Source organism: Dermochelys coriacea, chromosome 3 (assembly GCF_009764565.3).
Source record: "Dermochelys coriacea isolate rDerCor1 chromosome 3, rDerCor1.pri.v4, whole genome shotgun sequence".
NCBI lineage: Eukaryota > Metazoa > Chordata > Testudines > Dermochelyidae > Dermochelys > Dermochelys coriacea.
Window position 1 is genome coordinate 133,072,965 of NC_050070.1, and position 16,720 is coordinate 133,089,684.

Consider the following 16,720-nt stretch of genomic DNA (forward strand, 5'->3'; position numbering starts at 1 on the left):
ATACAAAAGGGAGGTAAACAGTAAAGTATCTCCAAGTTCACCCAAGAATTGAAAGAAGCTTCTCAATTATTAATTTCTAAAGTTGAGGAACAAGCAACATTTTGTCTTGTCTCTATGACAACAGTGATTGATATAACTACTTCTGTTTCTCACCTCCCACAGTTCTTCTACCTGAAGCAGCCCCCAAAGATTGGTGCATGATCATCCTCTGGAAGTATGACAAACCTCTGGGTGAAGAAAAAGAGGACAAGGGAGGAACTGTTTTCATGTCTGTATTCCAGAAGAAGGATAAGAAGACAGAGGAGTGAAGGGGAAGTTCTTTTTTGCAGAGAGAGATGATAGAAAATTGACAAGGGAGAGTATGGAGAAAGATAGCAACATGCAGTAACAACTGCTGAAGTTGATACAGAAGCAGACAGTCCTGCTGGAGAACATTTTGGTACAATGTTACCATCACACCCTCACTCCAAGCCCAACCCTGCCATCTCTTGAAGCCCATGGAGAACAATGCCTAAAAACTGGGGCCATCTTCGCTCCTATAACTACGAGTGCTTGTTTCTTCCCTCACCATTTGTAATGGGGTGCATAGACTCACACACTTCAGCTGCCATGAAAGGTTTAATAGATGGATCTATTACTTCTCCAGCTGCAACCAAGTGACCAATTAGCAACAGTTGGTATAAAAGGCTGCAGGTCTGTAAGAAGGATGGTCACAACCTCGCAGGGTCCTAGAGTTCAGGCGGCAGCCTGAGCCAAAATGTCCACACTACAATTAAATAGCCCCTTAGCCTGATGCCTGAGAGCCTGAGCCAGTTGGTATGGGCTAATCATGGATTTTTAATTGCATTGTAGACGTACTCTAAGTGACCTGGCCGGAAGGCTGAGTCACAAGAAGGGACAGACCACTCTTTGGTCCAAGGTGCTGTTGGCAGAACATAACTGAGACAGAGGAAGTCTACACTATGTCCAGCCATGAGGAGGCACGCTGACCACTGATGGAAGTTCTGACACCATCCTACATCCCAAGCCTAGGACAGCAATCAGAAGCCCTGCACCTACACGCATTTGTGACCAGGACAGCACTTTAGGCATGTGTGCCACATCTGCACTATGTTCCATAAAGGTTGCACTATTCTTTGTTGTGATTTATATTCCGCTAACTTTGTGTTATGTTCAGTGAAAGTTTTAACTGCATGACTTTACATTCGCTATATTATTGACAGAGGTTCAATACAATTTCATCCAATCACATATGCTAGACACATAACAAAATGTCCTTTCATTAAAACACTGTACAAAGCATAACAAAATTGCATTTCATCACATTTTACAGACACACTAATGAAATCCTTACATAATGCATAATAAAATTTCATTTTAGTTTCTAGCTTCCAAGTGGAAGCACAGGGCATTCCTGATTGTTTGCTGCTGTCTGCAGAGGCAGCCTCTCTGCTGGCTGCTCATAACATTCCCAAAGACTGCACCTCTGCTTCCCACCCATCAGGGAGGCTCTCTCCCTTGCTCTCATAGTTGTTGTGCAAAATACAACAAGCAGCTGTTGCTCAACAGCCTCCAGTCTTGCCATCAGGCACCTCTGTCGTCTTTTCAGCCTTCCAAATGGACATACTACTGTCACTCTGCCACTCCTCAGGGTATAGTTAAACAGCTCCTGTGTAAGTGGCCAGTAAAAGGCTTTGTAAGCCAAAACAGAGAATAAACTGCGTCTCCCAGAATGACTGGGTTAATCACAACACCCTTAACGCCCATAGTAGTCCTGGAAGCAAAAGTTCCCTTTTTCACTGCAGAAAACAGGCCCAAGTTGCTAAAGATCACTCCATATTAATATTGGTGAACCTGCCATGGTATCAACCAGGCCTTGGAGCTCCATGTAGAAATACCCTTTTCTGTCAATGAACCCCAAGACCTGGTTTGGGAGGGCAAAGAATAGGTATGTGAGTCCCATCAGTGGCCACAGTACAACTTGAGAATCCAAACCATGCAAATTCATCAGTAACCTCCTGTGCATTGCCAACCTTTGTGATCTGAGGCAGCGGCACTCTCTTGATAGAAGCGTGCACCCACATGACAACAGCCCCAACATTTGATCTGCTTAGCTATTGATCAGTAGCAATTTGGGGTGGCAAGCTTGCAGATGGTGATAACCACATGCTTCTCCACTTGGAGGGGAATTTTCATGTTGGTGTGCAGCTCTGGGGTGAGCTCTGCACAGATTTCTAGGAAAGTGGCCTTTGTCATCATGAAATTCAGCTGCCACTGCTGATCATCCCAGGTCTGCATCTCTCTCCTTTTCCCACCAGTTACTGCTAATTTCCTGAGCCCAGAAATGGCACTTCACCAAGTGAAGCTGCTCCAGGAAAAGTTCATCCACTAGTAACTGGATAACTTCATCCTCATCCTCCATCCAAATCAGCATGGCAGCTGACTCCCACACCTAAACCCATCCAGCTCTGTGACTGCAAATATAAGTACAACAGGGTCTATATATTAACAACGGTAAAATCACGGCTTGCAGTAATGTGTTCTCTCTCTGCTGTCTGACAGCAGTTTGAAAATGGCACAGGTTTGCAAGAGACAGATGAATGGGAATCTGCTCGTTTGACCCCAAATCCCAGAACTCTGGGCTTCTGGTAGGTATCCCACAATGACCATCAAGAAAAAAATCCCAGAATGCACAGAGCCCAGCAACAGGACATTGCATCATGGATATCTGCCCTGTATGTGGTGTGCTTATTTTGAAAAAAAAAAATCAGTGTTGTGTGGATGCACTGATTTGAGGGGAACTAGGTTAAAGCCATCCCTGCATGTATTTCATGGAATCATAGAAGATTAGGGTGGGAAGAGACCTCAGGAGGTTATCTAGTCCAACCCTCTGCTCAAAGCAGAACCAATCCCCAACTTTTGTCCCAGATCCCTAAATGGCACCCTCAAGGATTGAACTCACAACCCTGAGTTTAGCAGGCCAATCCTCAAACCACTGAGCTATTCCTTCCCCCAACTTGAAACCATTGCTCCTTATTCTGTCATCTGCCACCACTGAGAACAACCCTACATCCATCCTCTTTGGAACCCCCCTTCAGGTAGTTGAAGGCTACTATCAAATCTCCCCTCACTCTTCTCTTCTGCAGACTAAATAAGCCCAGTTCCCTCAGCCTCTGCTCATAAATCATGTGCCCCAGTCCCCTAATAATTTTTGTTACCCTCCGCTGGATGCTCTCCAATTTGTCCACATCCTTTCTGTATTGGGGGGCTCAAAACTGGACGCAGTACTCCAGATGTGGCCTCACCAGTATTGAATAGAAGGGAATAATCACTTCCCTTGATCTGATGGCAATGCTCCTACTAATGCAGCCCAATATGCCATTAGCCTTCTTGGCAAAAAAGGCACACTGTTGACTCATATCCAGCTTCTCATCCACTGTAATCCCCAGGTCCTTTTCTGCTGAACTGCCGCTTAGCCAGTCAATCTCCAGCCTGTAGCAGTGCATGGGATTCTTCTCTCCTAAGTGCAGGACTCTGCACTTGTCCTTGTTGAACCTCATCAGATTTCTTTTAGCCCAATCCTCCAATTTCTCTAGGTCACTCTGGACCCTATCCCGACCCTCCAGCATATCTACCTCTCCCCCTATCTTAGTGTCATCCATGAACATGCTGAGGGTGCAATTCATCCCATCATCCAGATCATTAATGAAGATGGTGAACAAAACCGGCTCCAGGACTGACCCCTGGGACATGCCGCTTGATACCGGCTGCTAAATAGACATTGAGCTGTTGATCACTACCCTTGAGCCAGAAGATCTAGCCAGCTTTCTACCCACCTTATAGTCCATTCATGAAATCCATACTTTTTTAACTTGCTGGCAAGAATACTGTGGGAGACCGTATCAAAAGCTTTGCTAAAGTCAAGATATATCACGTCCACCACTTTCCCCATGCCCACAGAGCCAATTATCTCATCAGAGAAGGCAATCAGGTTGATCAGGCATGACTTGCCTTTGGTGAATCTGTGTTGACTGTTCCTGATCACCTTCCTTTCCTCCAAGTGCTTCAAAATGGATTCCTTGAGGACCTGCTCCATGATTTTTCCAGAGACTGAGGTGAGGCTGGATTTTCCTTCTTCCCTTGTTAAAAGATGGGCACTATATTTGCCCTTTTCCAATCGTCCAGAACCTCCGCTGATCTCCACGAGTTTTCAAAGATAATGGCCAATGGTTCTGCAATCACATCAGCCAACTCCCTCAGTACCCTCGGATGCATTAGATCCAGCCCCATGGACACTGTGCATGTCTAGCTTTTCTAAATAGTCTTTAACCTGTTCTTTCACCACTGCAGGCTGCTCACCTCCTCCCCATATTGTGCTGCCCAGTGCAGCAATCTGGGAGCTGAGCTTGTCTGTGAAGACTGAGGCAAAAAAAGTATTGAGTACTTCAGCTTTTTCCACATCATCTGTCACTAGGTTGCCTCCCACATTCAGTAAGGGTCCCACACTTTCCCTGACCTTCTTGTTGTTGCTAAAGTACCTATAGAAACCCTTCTTGTTACCCTTCACATCCCTTGCTAGATGCAACTTCAATTTTGCTTTGGCCTTCCTGATTACACCCCTGCATGCTCAAGCAATATTTTTATACTTCTCCTTAGTCATCTGTTCAAGTTTCCACTTCTTGTAGGCTTCCTTTCTGTGTTTAAGATCACCGACAATTTCTCTGTTAAGCCAAGCTGGTTGCCTGCCATATTCGCTATTCTTCCTGCACATTGGGAAGATTTGTTCCTGCGCCCTCAATAAGGCTTCTTTAAAATACAGCCAGATCTCCTGGACTCCTTTCCCCCTCATATTAGCCTCACAGGGGATCCTCCCCATCAGTTCCCTGAGGGAGTCAAAATCTGCTTTTCTGAAGTCCAGGGTCTGCATTCTGCTGCTCTCCTTTCTTCCTTTTGTCAGGATCCTGAACTTGACCATCTCATGTTCACTGCTGCCTTGGTTGCCACCCACTTCTACTTTCCCTACCAATTCTTCCCTGTTTGTAAGCAGCAGGTCAAGAGGAGCACAGCCCCTAATTGGTTCCTCCCGCACTTGCACCAGGAAGTTGTCCCCAACATTCTCCAAAAACTTCCTGATTGTCTGTGCATTGCTGTATTGCTCTCCCAGCAGGTATCAGAGTGATTGAAGTCCCCTATTTGAAGGGAGGTAGGTTAAAAACTGGATTTGAGGTTCACTTATTTCTGATTAGTAATTTCACAAATGTTTATAGACAAAAACATATTCCAAAAAAATTTCCCCTTGTAGACAAACCCTTAGCGTTCCATGTTCTTCATCAATAGTTTTCATACCACTTTTAAGGCCTAATCTTGCTCCCATCAGAGACAGTGGTAGTTCTTCCATGGGGTGCATGATCAGGTCTTTAATTAGTAATCCTGCCAGGTGCTGATCATCTCCTGTGAAATAGCAAACCTTCAATTCCCAGGAAGTCAATGAGAGAGGAACATGCTCAGCACCATCCCGAAGACTGATGCAGAAGCTCTTTGAGAATATATAATGTACAAGTAGAAGTCAGTGGGAACTGAGAGCTTCTCTAAGAAGGCACTTGGCAACCTGCGGAATTGAGCATTTGATGAGGACTTGATTTTGTAGCATTTTATGCAGACACTTCAAGTTGCTGTACACAATAATTTAATTAATGCAGTTTCAAAGACACAGTCTCTTTTTAAACCTTGGCAGTCTATAAGAAGGTTAGAGAGTTAACTCCCAAATGATTTTTTTTCAATGTCAGATCATAATGATGACTTTTATTGTGAACAATACTGCAAGAGCAGGGGGTTCCCACTCCACCCCATCCAAAGCTCTGGAGAGGAATTAAAAAGCAATTAAGGAAATGGTGGAGACTCTCCTCTGCTGGAGGAGCTAGAATCTTTGGATGAATGCACAGTTCTTTTCTCTTTTTTTCTGTTGGTCAGCTAATCAATTGTAATTTATCTCCTTTTACATTCTTCACTTCTAGTGAGGATAGTCTTGTACCATAAGTAATATAAATTCCAAGACAAGAAAGATCTTAACACTTACGGCTATGAAAGGGGAAACTTGTCCGTGTGTTTCAGTAATCTAGGAGAGGAAGGAAAAGACGATAGTCAGAGTTTTTGTACTGATAAACCTAACTAATGAATTTGTTATTTCTCAGTAAATGTAGGTCTCATGATGGGCCAACTTCTAGAATGGGTGTGAACTTAGTTTTGCTTGTTTGTTGAGTGAGCAGTGGTCTTTCCCTTCTTTCTTGGAAAATGGAATTACAATATCATTTATGTAATGCTGCAAGTGTGTACAATGCTTTGTAAAAATAAACCAGACACAATATTTACTCTGAAGAAGCTTACAAATGAAAATAGAGAACCCTTGCCACAGTACTGCTTGTTGTTTTATTTATAGGAAATTTAAAGTGTTTTTTAAAGCCCAGTTGACACTAGGTATTAAGTCTTAGGGTTTGGCTATATAGAAAAGTTTTACCAATTATATTAGAGGGTTGCACACTTTGTTGCTTCTGTTGGCCAAGCTCATTGCACACTCCCGGGGCTCCATATGTTTCTCCATTCTCTCCCTGACTCTCGCCGACAAGCTCCCTATGTGCTGCCCTTCCATCCCCCTCCACTCTAAGGACTCCCTTCAGCCCCTCCACATGCTCACCAATGTCAGGGGCTCTGTGTGGCCCTCCATTCTCCCTTTCCCCACTCCAGGATCCCCCATTCTTCCTCCCTTACCACGTGTTCTGAGTCCCCCCATTTTCCCTATTTCCCCCACAAGCCAGGGGTCTGTGTATGCCCCATGTCCTCCTACCCCCTACCATTGTCCTCAATTTTCCCGTTCATGTCAGGGGCTTGTGTGCTCCCCCTTTCCCTATACCCCCATGCAAGGGTCCCTTATTCCCCCCACCATGCCAGTGGCTCTGTGTGTGCCCCCGTTCCCTCACACCACCTTCTCATTTCTTTCTTTCTGACTGGGAGAGAAGTCTTTCAGGTTGTCAACATTTTAAACTGTACTGGGCTGAGAAGTATAGCTAAAATGGGGGGGGTGTTATGCTGGAATGTGATAATGGCTGCCTGCCATCAACTGCTTCTTTGATCTATAGTTAATTACAGAGATGGTAGAAACTGCTGGCTCTGCTAGCCAAATGTAAGTGGCTTTGCGTGTCCTCCATTTCCCCCTCCTGTTTTTTCAATGTAGTTCACCAAAATCAATAAGGTTCTGGCAATTGATGCCTATAACATTTCCTGATATTTTGGAACTGATTGGATGAGGTATTCAAAAGTTATTACATTTCAGACATAGAAATGCATTGAATTAATTGTAAGTACTCACTTCTCTCAGCCAGCCAGTATAACCCCTGTGTGGACACTCTTATTCCAGTATAAAAGTGACTGTGACGGGGTGGATCGGCCCTGCACTGGTATGGCGGGGGTTAATCCTTCCCTCCTAGCAGAGGAATCCCTGCCCCTGAGACTCTGCTGGGCATGCTCCACCTAGAAGTCAGGTATAAAAGCCTGCAGAGCTGCTTAGTCAGGGGGAACCACTGGAGGGGAAGGAGGCTTGTTGCTCTCTCCAGCAGAAGAGAGACCTGCACCTCAGGATGCAGAGGCTAGATATGCCCAGATGTGCTGCAGAGGGGAGGCAGAAGATGCTGCAGATCTGGTTGAATCTGAGGAATGGATAGGAAGTGACCCAGGAAGGCCTTAAAGGGGAAAGGTGTTGAGACTGTTCTGGCCAGTGTGTTTCAGGAGGATCCCCAGCAGACCACTGGTGAGGAGAGCTCACCACCAATAGGGCCCTGGGTTGGGACCAGGTGGAGGGAGTGGGCCCAGGTCCCCCTACCTCAGCCATTCACCTTTGAGGGGGGTGGCCCATCCAGTGAGTTGGTTGGACTCTGGCCACTAGGCCACATTACCCCATCAGGGGAGGGGAACTAGATGGACTCTGGCCATTGGGCTGAACTGCCCTAGGGGCATGTTGTATGGACTCCAGCTGCTAGGCTGCATTATCCCATCGGGGAAGGGAATTGGGTAGACTCTGGCCATTGGACTGTACCACCCTAGGGGTGCATTGTATGGACCCTGACCATTAGGCTGCATTACCCCACTAGAGAAGTGGAAGTAGAAGGACTCTGGCCATTGGGTCACACTGTGCTAATTACTGAGGGGTTTAGAACACGGACTTGGGAGTCGAGAGGTAGTGTTACTCCCCGCCCCCTTGACTTATGGGGCCAATGAGGTACCAACACTGCCACAGTGACTTTTTGAGTTTAGTTTAAGCCTGTTCCTAAGCTAAATTTAAAAAAAGAGGCTCACTTTAATAAGTGTCCACATGGGGGTTATACCAGTATAACTATAGTGATTTAAATTCATACCTTAAGTTTCACAGAAACCCCTTTCCTATATCTACACAAGGCTTAAATCTACATTAGCAGTTTCATTTTTTCATCAGATGTTCAGAAAGATCCAATGCTGACATTGGTTGTCAGCAACTGGTCAGTTTCCCAGTGCATATGGGGTTTAAATGAAGGTGAGTGTGCTCTTGAAGAAACCTAATAACATTGTTCAGGTAAAACAGTATGCTACCAGAAAGGTTCCAGCACAGGAGAGGAGCACTTCTAAAGTGGTGCCTAAATGTTAGGCCCCCGAAAGAGGAGACTGGAAAGGGAAGCTTTCAAATATATAAATATTAAATGGTAAAAACTTCATTAATGCAGAGTTAAGGTTTCCCTGGGAGGGCTCGTGCCCTTCCGGAATGCTGAGTGCAGCAAAACTCAAACTTGTGAAAAACAGAGTTAAGATCTGTCTCTCTCCTTCCCCAGCCCCCACCCCACAATTCCCCCACTATAATAATATAGGTATTATAAGGTATAATAACCTTCCCACCAAAATTTCAGCTCCCACATCATAATTGGTATATTAACAGATAAGAAGTTGCTTGCTGTTTCCTGCCCTATGATGATGCAAACACATATCACAGGTTACTAGAGGGCCGCACGCTACCTTGGTTATGTAGCCCAAGCTGTACACTGACTGAACTGGGTCCTCCCTATGACTACTGCTGACCTAACCCCAACTGAGCCTGGGCTTCTTCCCTTAGTAGCCTGCTTCAGCCCAGCTTCCTTCTCCCCCTCTCCCAGCCATGCCCCAGGTCCACCCTGTCCCATCCCTGAATCCCTCCTCTAAACCAGCAAATGTTCTGCTGTACTCAATTACACTTCTCCAAAATTCATAAACACTGACAGAGGCAAATATTTCCCAAATGTTTACAGTACATTCTCAGATTTCTGCTCAGAGTGGGTCCCAAACTTCAAAGCTGCACGCTCAGAGAAGTGTTAAGTGGTCCACCCATCTCAATGAGATGTCCTCTCCTGAAAGAGAATACCTCATGGAGATGACTACAACCTGAAACATCAGCTCTGGGACATCAGCCTGAATACAGCCTGAAACATCAACTTTGTTCCATTCACAGCCCTGTGTGTTCCTTCCCACCCTGCCCAGTGCTGGAAAGTTTTTGATATGTGTCAAGCATACCTATTCTCAGCTCCTTACCCCTTAGCATCCCTCCCCCTCACATAAGCTCCACAGCCCCTCTCACGTCTCCTATAACTAGGGCTCTACCAAATTCTTGGCTGTGAAAAATGCATCACAGACCATGAAATCTGGTCTCCCTCTGTGAAAACTGGTCTTTTATGTTCTTTTACCCTATCCTATACAGATTTAATGGGGTGGGGAGGCCAGCGTTTCTCAAACTGAGATTCCTGACCCAAAAGGGATTTTCAGGGGGGGTTGCAAGGTTATTTTAGGGGGGGTACCGTACCATGCCACCCTTACTTCTGCACTGCTGTCTTCAGAGCTGGGTGGCCGGAGAGGGGTGGCTGCTGACTGAGGGCCCAGCTCTAAAGGCAGCAGCGCAGAAGTAAGGGTGGCAATACTATACCATGCCATCCTTATTTCTGTGCTACTGCTGGCAGCAGCTCTGCCTTCAGAGCTGGGCTCCCGGCGAGTAGCTGCTGCTCTTCGGCTGCCGAGCTCTAGAGGCAGCGCTGCCACCAGCAGCAGCTCAGAAATAAGGGTAGCACTACTGCAACCACCCCTTACAATATCATTGTGACGCTCCACAACTCCTTTTTGGGTCAGGACTCCTACAATTACAACACCATGAAATTTCAGATATAAATATCTGAAATCATGAGATTATGATTTTTAAAATTCTATGACTGTGAAATTGACCAGCATGGACTGTGAATTTGGCAGGGCCCTACCTATAGCCCATCCCCATTTATCCCCCAATCTCAAAGCAGTGCCAAGTCCCTCTCACCTCATTCCCCATCCTCTCTTCACCTCCTAATAGTCCCCTCCCCTGCCAGGAAGCACTCACATGTCTATTTTTAAACAAAAATATAATAATAGAATCATGAGGTTAGAAGGGACCACAAGGGTCATCTAGTCTAGAAATTGCATTTCTACTCCTCCACCCAATAAAATAACAAAAAACTGACAGGTTTTAGCAAAATGCTATTTAACCCTGTGTGGGACTCAAATTGACATTGGTGTTCAAAGACCTACTGTGTCTCTCCTTGAGCTAACCAGCAAATGTGAAACTTTAAAAACTAACAAATAACACAGGTTTCAGAGTAGCAGCCGTGTTAGTCTGTATTCGCAAAAAGAAAAGGAGTACTTGTGGCACCTTAGAGACTAACAAATTTATTAGAGCATAAGCTTTCGTGAGCTACAGCTCACTTCATCGGATGCATCCGATGAAGTGAGCTGTAGCTCACGAAAGCTTATGCTCTAATAAATTTGTTAGTCTCTAAGGTGCCACAAGTACTCCTTTTCTTTTAACAAATAACAATATGTTAATTCCTCAGTCCATGCGTGATCAATGTAATCTACGACAGTGGTTCTCAACCAGGGGTCTGGGGCAAGCAGGTTTCAGGGGGGCTGCCATTAGACTTGCTGAGGCCCAGGGCAGAAAGCCAAAGCCCCACCACATGGCACTGAAGCCCAGGGCTCCGAGGCCTGCCACCTGGGGCTGAAGCTGAAGCCTGAGCAACTTAGCTTCACAGGGCCCTCTGTTGCGTGGGGCCCCAGGCAATTGCTCAGTTTGCTACCCCCTAACAAAAGTCCTGGCTTTTATACACAGAAAAAACAGTTGTTGTGGCACAGGTGGGCCATGGAGTTTTATAGCATGTTGGGGGGTCTCGGAAAGAAAAACGTTGAGAACCCCTGATCATGAAAGGCTCTTGAGTTTATTCTAATGCTTATCTAGAGAAGCAAACTCTTGTCTTTTTGAAAGAGCATTTTAATTTGATTTCCCCCAAAGCGCTGGTGTGTGCAAGGCACCCTGTTGGGGTAACCCTTGCTTTATGGAAACTCTAGTGTGATTATTTGAGCCCTGGTTTGATCTCTGTTACCAAATAGGTTGCCAAAATCTATCAACTTTAAGAAAAGCTGTTGGGGGGTAGGATGGGGGCTGTATCTTGGGAACTACTTGGTCAGATAGCTCCAAATTTGGATCATTAACAGAACCATGCAGCCCCGAGACATACCAAATGCCATGGCAATACGAGTAGCCATGTAGATTTAAGAGCAATTATAAGAGTTAAGCTTTAAATAAAAAGGTAAGTAAATAAATATAACATAAAAAAATAAAAAGTTTTAACCTTAACTATAGGAGAGTGAATCTGGATTTTTAATACTTTGGGACTGCTCTGAGAGCTGGAAGGTGTGGTTTATAGCTGTAATTAGGGTTGGGTGGTTTCTGAATCCAACATGTTTAGTCCTCATCAGAACGAACTAACTATTGTCCCAGAGACAAGATGTAGTCATTGATGATAAAAGAAATAGGTTTTCATTTCAATATACTGTATAAACAAAAAACACATCAGGCAGCAATTTACATTCTCTTCATCTACCCACTCTGCAGTGAAAGATGATAGCATTATGTTTTCAAGAGGATTTCACTTTTATTTTTTCTTTCGGTGCGCTCTCATTTTCTCCAGGGCACTGGTGGTTTTTTCAACTGGTTTTTGTCTCTAATGCCACTGTGCTTCTTAGAAACTCTCTTTAAAAACAGATTTTTTAAAAGGGTTTCGCTGAGCAGTTTCATCCCCCTGAGCGCAGGGCATGGTGTGATTTAAATATTTTTTTTTGAAAATTTGTCAAGACTAGAGACCAACCATACCCGGCCCTTGTATGGGTGAGAGGTGGGAGGGAGGGGTGTGGTAGTCACAAAGATCATTCCCCCTCCTATAAAAAGCCAGGCAGACACCTGGCCCTTGCACATGAGGTTGTGTGTCTGTGGTGGAGGGGAAGGCTGGTGAGGAGGCAGGCCTGTAGTCCTGCTTTCCAGCCCCACTCTGCACCAGCCGTGGACAGGGGGCAACAACACTGGACCAGCCTTTAGGAACATTGTGGGCGGGGATGGGGTGTTACGTCTCTGATTGGAGCTGCCACAGTGTGGAGTGGCTCTGCCCTGCCTCCCAGGTCAGCCTGTGTATTAATTACATTGTGGCTCTCGGTCAGTGCCTAGACCTGGAACAGGGAGGGTGTAGAGTATATAGGGCAGGCGCCGATCCATCCCCAGCCCTCCCTTGCTGCCTGTTCCTTCCTCCGCGCCTCTAGAAGGTTCTGCTGCTGCCGCTGCACTTTCCACCCCCGTCCAACTGCCCAGCTCCAACTGTCATTCCCAACCTCCATGGAACCTTCTGGCCCCAACGTTCTGTTCTTCCTCCCAGAACATTCTGGGCCAGCTTGTGCCCAGCCCCTCATGGGCATGAGGTGCTGGGGGGGGGTGAGGCTGGTATCATGAATGTAGCACAACACAAGCTTCTATGCACAGAGTCCCTTCAATGTACGCATCCAAGGGAAACTGTCCAGGCCAGCGTTACCAACAAATGGGAGATCCGACCAGACTCTTACCCTGGTTCAGAATACTGAAAGCTAAACCTAGTCAATTTGACGTAGCCTAATCTTGTGTTTAATACTTTGTTATGTAAATATTCTGCTCTGGGGTTCAATTCCCTGCTCTGCCACAGACTTCCTGCATGACTTTGGGTAAGTCCCTTATGGCTTGTCTATACAAACATTTAGTTCACAGCAAGCTGGTGTGTAAATCTACCCCCCATTAGCCCTGCACTATTAGCCAGGATGGACACGGATGGTGTTCCAAGCCTCTGTTTGCCAGAAGCTGGGAATGGGCGACACAATGGATCACTTGATGGTTACCTGTTCTGTTCATTTCCTCTGGGGCACCTGGCATTGGCCACTGTCGGAAGACAGGATACTGGGCTAGATAGACCTTTGGTCTGACCCAGTATGGCCGTGCTTATGTTCTGCTGCACACTAAGGCCATATCTGCATTGTTTATTAGTGTTTTATTGATATGTCAGTCAGTGTTTGGTTGAGGCAGGTCATGTTGGAATATAAGCCTGCAACTTTGAAGTTTGAAATCCACCTGGGTTGAAATCTGAGCATGAACTGTAAACATCTGAGAAAAATCTGCCTCTGTCAGTGTTTGCTTATTAGTCTTTGGTTGACGCATCAGTGTTTGGTTGACGCAAGTCACGGTGGCACAAAGCCAACGCAGTTAGTATATCACTTGTGCACGTACAGACTTGGCTCCTTGCATCGACACTTCATGTACTCACCAGGAGTTGTTTTGATGCACAGTGTGGCAGTGGCAGATTTAGAGTTAGTGGGGTCCTGTGTGCAGCTTCATTTTCAGGGCCCCCCCCCTTGGGACCCAGCCAAGAAAAAGAACATTCTCTCTTATCGCTCCCCATTTTTCATTCTTTTTTCTTCATGCTCCTCCTATATAAGTAATGGGAAGTAAATGAAAATAAAGTGGGGTACCTTGATTGGGGCAGGGGGTTGGGGTGCAGGAGGGGGTGTGGAGGTAGGGCTCTGAGAGGGAGTTTGGGTGCTGGGTGTGGGTTCTGGGCAGGGGCAGGGGGATGGGGTACGGGAGGAGGTCAGGTGGTGGTGCTTTGGCATGACTCCCAAAGCAACCGGCACACCCCCTCCCCTCTCTGGCAGTGGCTCCTAGGCAGGGAGGGCCAGGGGGGTCTCCACACCCCGCTGCCTGCAGGTGCCAGTCCCATAGTTCCTGGCCAATGGGAGCTGCAGAATCTGCACTCGGGGCGAGGGCAGTGCATGGAGACACGCCATGGTGGCATGCTAGCCACTTCCAGGAGCAGCGCGGAGGGAGGGAGGCAGACGGTGTGGGCAGGAGCAACCTTAGCCTTGTTGCTGGCACATTTCTGCACGCCCCTTGAGGGGAGAGGGGCAGCGGGTCTCTGTGGGCTGCTCGAGGTGGGGGCAGAATGTGGAGCCACCTCCTGCCCCATCAGGGGCATGCAGAGACATGCCAGCAGCTAGCCGCTTCTGGGACGGGTGTGGGGCCACTGGCCTGGCATGCAGGGAACCTGTCTGCCTGAGCCCTGCTGCACTGCAGGCCGGGACTCGGGGGCAGGTTGTCAGATGAGATTTGTCCTGCATTTTGGGGGGGCCCCTGTCATTGGGAGCCCCGTGCACGTATTATTTCATGGTACATCCGCTCCTGCAGTGTGGTGCATCATGGGGAGGTATCCCAGTGTGAAACCCACCACCATCCCGGGCACTGCCTTTTAGGAATTTTTGGCAATGTATAATGGGGTGGAAACGAGTCATGCAGGGGTCACTGGGAACAAGGGGTCAACTTCCCAGCACAAAACTTTCTCCATCCTGAAATGTCATCTATATCCCATAATTTTCATGCCTTTTTTAAAAATCCCACAAATCTGTGCAGCCCTTCTTGCTGTCCACCATCTGTGACAGAAGCATGGAGCCTGCATAGCTCTGCACTGTTGTCATAAGCATTACAAGTAATCCTATGGCATTCGCAGAGCTGTAAGAACTAAATCAGCAGGAAACATGACAATTTCTTGGAGGACACATTGCTGTGGGACATAATGAGAACCAATTCAAGGTTGTTGTTGGTATTCACGGAACTGATGCAGATGATGGAGCATTGTTTCTGAGCCTGAGAAACAAGCAGAGCCGTCCCGTCCATAGGGCAGACTGGCAACTGCCCGGGGCCCCATGCTTCAGGGGGATGTGGGGTCCATGGTGGCCTGGGGGTTTAGCAGGGGGCCTGGCACTGGTAGCAGCAAGTGACCTGGCCCCAGTCCGCTCCGCTCTGCCCCACCCCGCTGGCTCCCGGTGTTGCTCACGGGAGGAGGCGTAAGCCAGAAAGAGGCAGGGTGGGAGCTTAGGGGAAGCAGTGGAGTGGGAGGCGGGGGCGGAGCAGGGTCAGGATGAGGCAGGGCAGGGTGGCAGCTTGGGGGAAGGGGTGGAGTGGGGATGGGGTCAGAACATGGGCGGGAAAAGGCAGGGTGAGGGCTTGGGGGGAAGGGGTGGAGTGGGGCAGGGCCTGGGGTGCAAGGGGGGGTTATCCCAGCACTTGCAATGCTGGATTGCTACCAATTAGTGGGAAATCATTTTGGAGTTGGAAAATCCACTGTGGGGGCTGTTGCCATGCAAGTGCACAGAGCCAATAATAGTCTACTGCTACACAGGAAATGTGGACTCTTGGAAATGTGCAGCACATAGTGGATGGATTTTCAGCAATGGGGTTCCTGAACTGTGGTGGAGCAACAGATGACTCACACAACCCTATTTTTAGCACCTGCTCACCTTGCCACAGAGTACATCAACAGAACGGGCTGCTTTTCTATGGTTATGCAAGCGTTGGTGGATCACTGGGGATGCTTCACTGACATCAGTGTTAGCTGGTCAGGGAAGATGCATGATGCTTGCAGCTTAAAGAACACAGGACTGTTCAGAATGCCACAAGCAGGGACTTTCTTTCATAACCAGCATATTGCCAGTGGTGATGTTGAAATCCCAATAATGATCCTGGGGGACCCAGCCTATCCTTTGCTTCTCTGGCTCATGGAGCCATACACCAACATCAAGGAAAGATTCAGCTACTGGCTCAGCAGATGTAGAATGAGTTGAATGCACTTTTGGTAGATTGAATGGATGCTGGCATAGTTTATTCACAAGATTGGATCTCAGGGAAAAAATATCCCAATGGTTATAGCTGCTTGCTGTGTCTTGTATAATACCCAGGAGCAAATGGGGGGAAAGTTGCTGCCAGGGTGAAGGGCAGAGGTGCATGACTTTGAATGGCCAGACACAAGAGCTATTAGAAGAGCTCAGTGTGGAGCTATACAGCTCAGGGAGACTTTGAAAGAGCATTTTAACAGGGAGCCACAGTAATGTGTTGTGGTATACTGTGTTCTATATGGGTGGCCCTGCTGTTTTGAGGCTGGTTAGGAATTGTGTGGTGCTTGGTGCACATCTACGAATATAACACTATCAGTGCACCTATTGATTTTGCGATGCTTGCTGGACATTTATGATTGATACACTGTTTGTCACTGATCTTATGGGTTGTATCACATTGTACAGTAACAAGTAAGTGGTGCTTTCAGAATTGCTAGGCACTCTGCGGCATATGATGCGAACTAATAAATATGAATTATTTTCCAAATACTAGAATTTCATTCATTAACAAAATCAGTGCAAAGAAAAATCTATACAATTTAAAAGTAAAGATACTAAAAACTTAGTAAATTAATGGAATAGAACTTAACCGGGGGAAGAACATTCATGTCCATTTTACCTACGTAGACAGCAACCG

At 46.8% G+C, this 16,720-nt stretch overlaps 1 long non-coding RNA gene across 1 annotated transcript; it reads right to left on the minus strand.

Annotated features, from left to right (window-relative positions):
* Positions 1-5,151: 5,151 nt before the first annotated feature.
* On the minus strand, positions 5,152-13,843 carry LOC119853049. The gene is made up of 3 exons (XR_005291925.2): positions 13,683-13,843; positions 6,077-6,115; positions 5,152-5,608 (listed from the first exon to the last, which is right to left on the minus strand). It is a non-coding gene; the product is annotated as an uncharacterized LOC119853049 (long non-coding RNA).
* Positions 13,844-16,720: the final 2,877 nt, after the last annotated feature.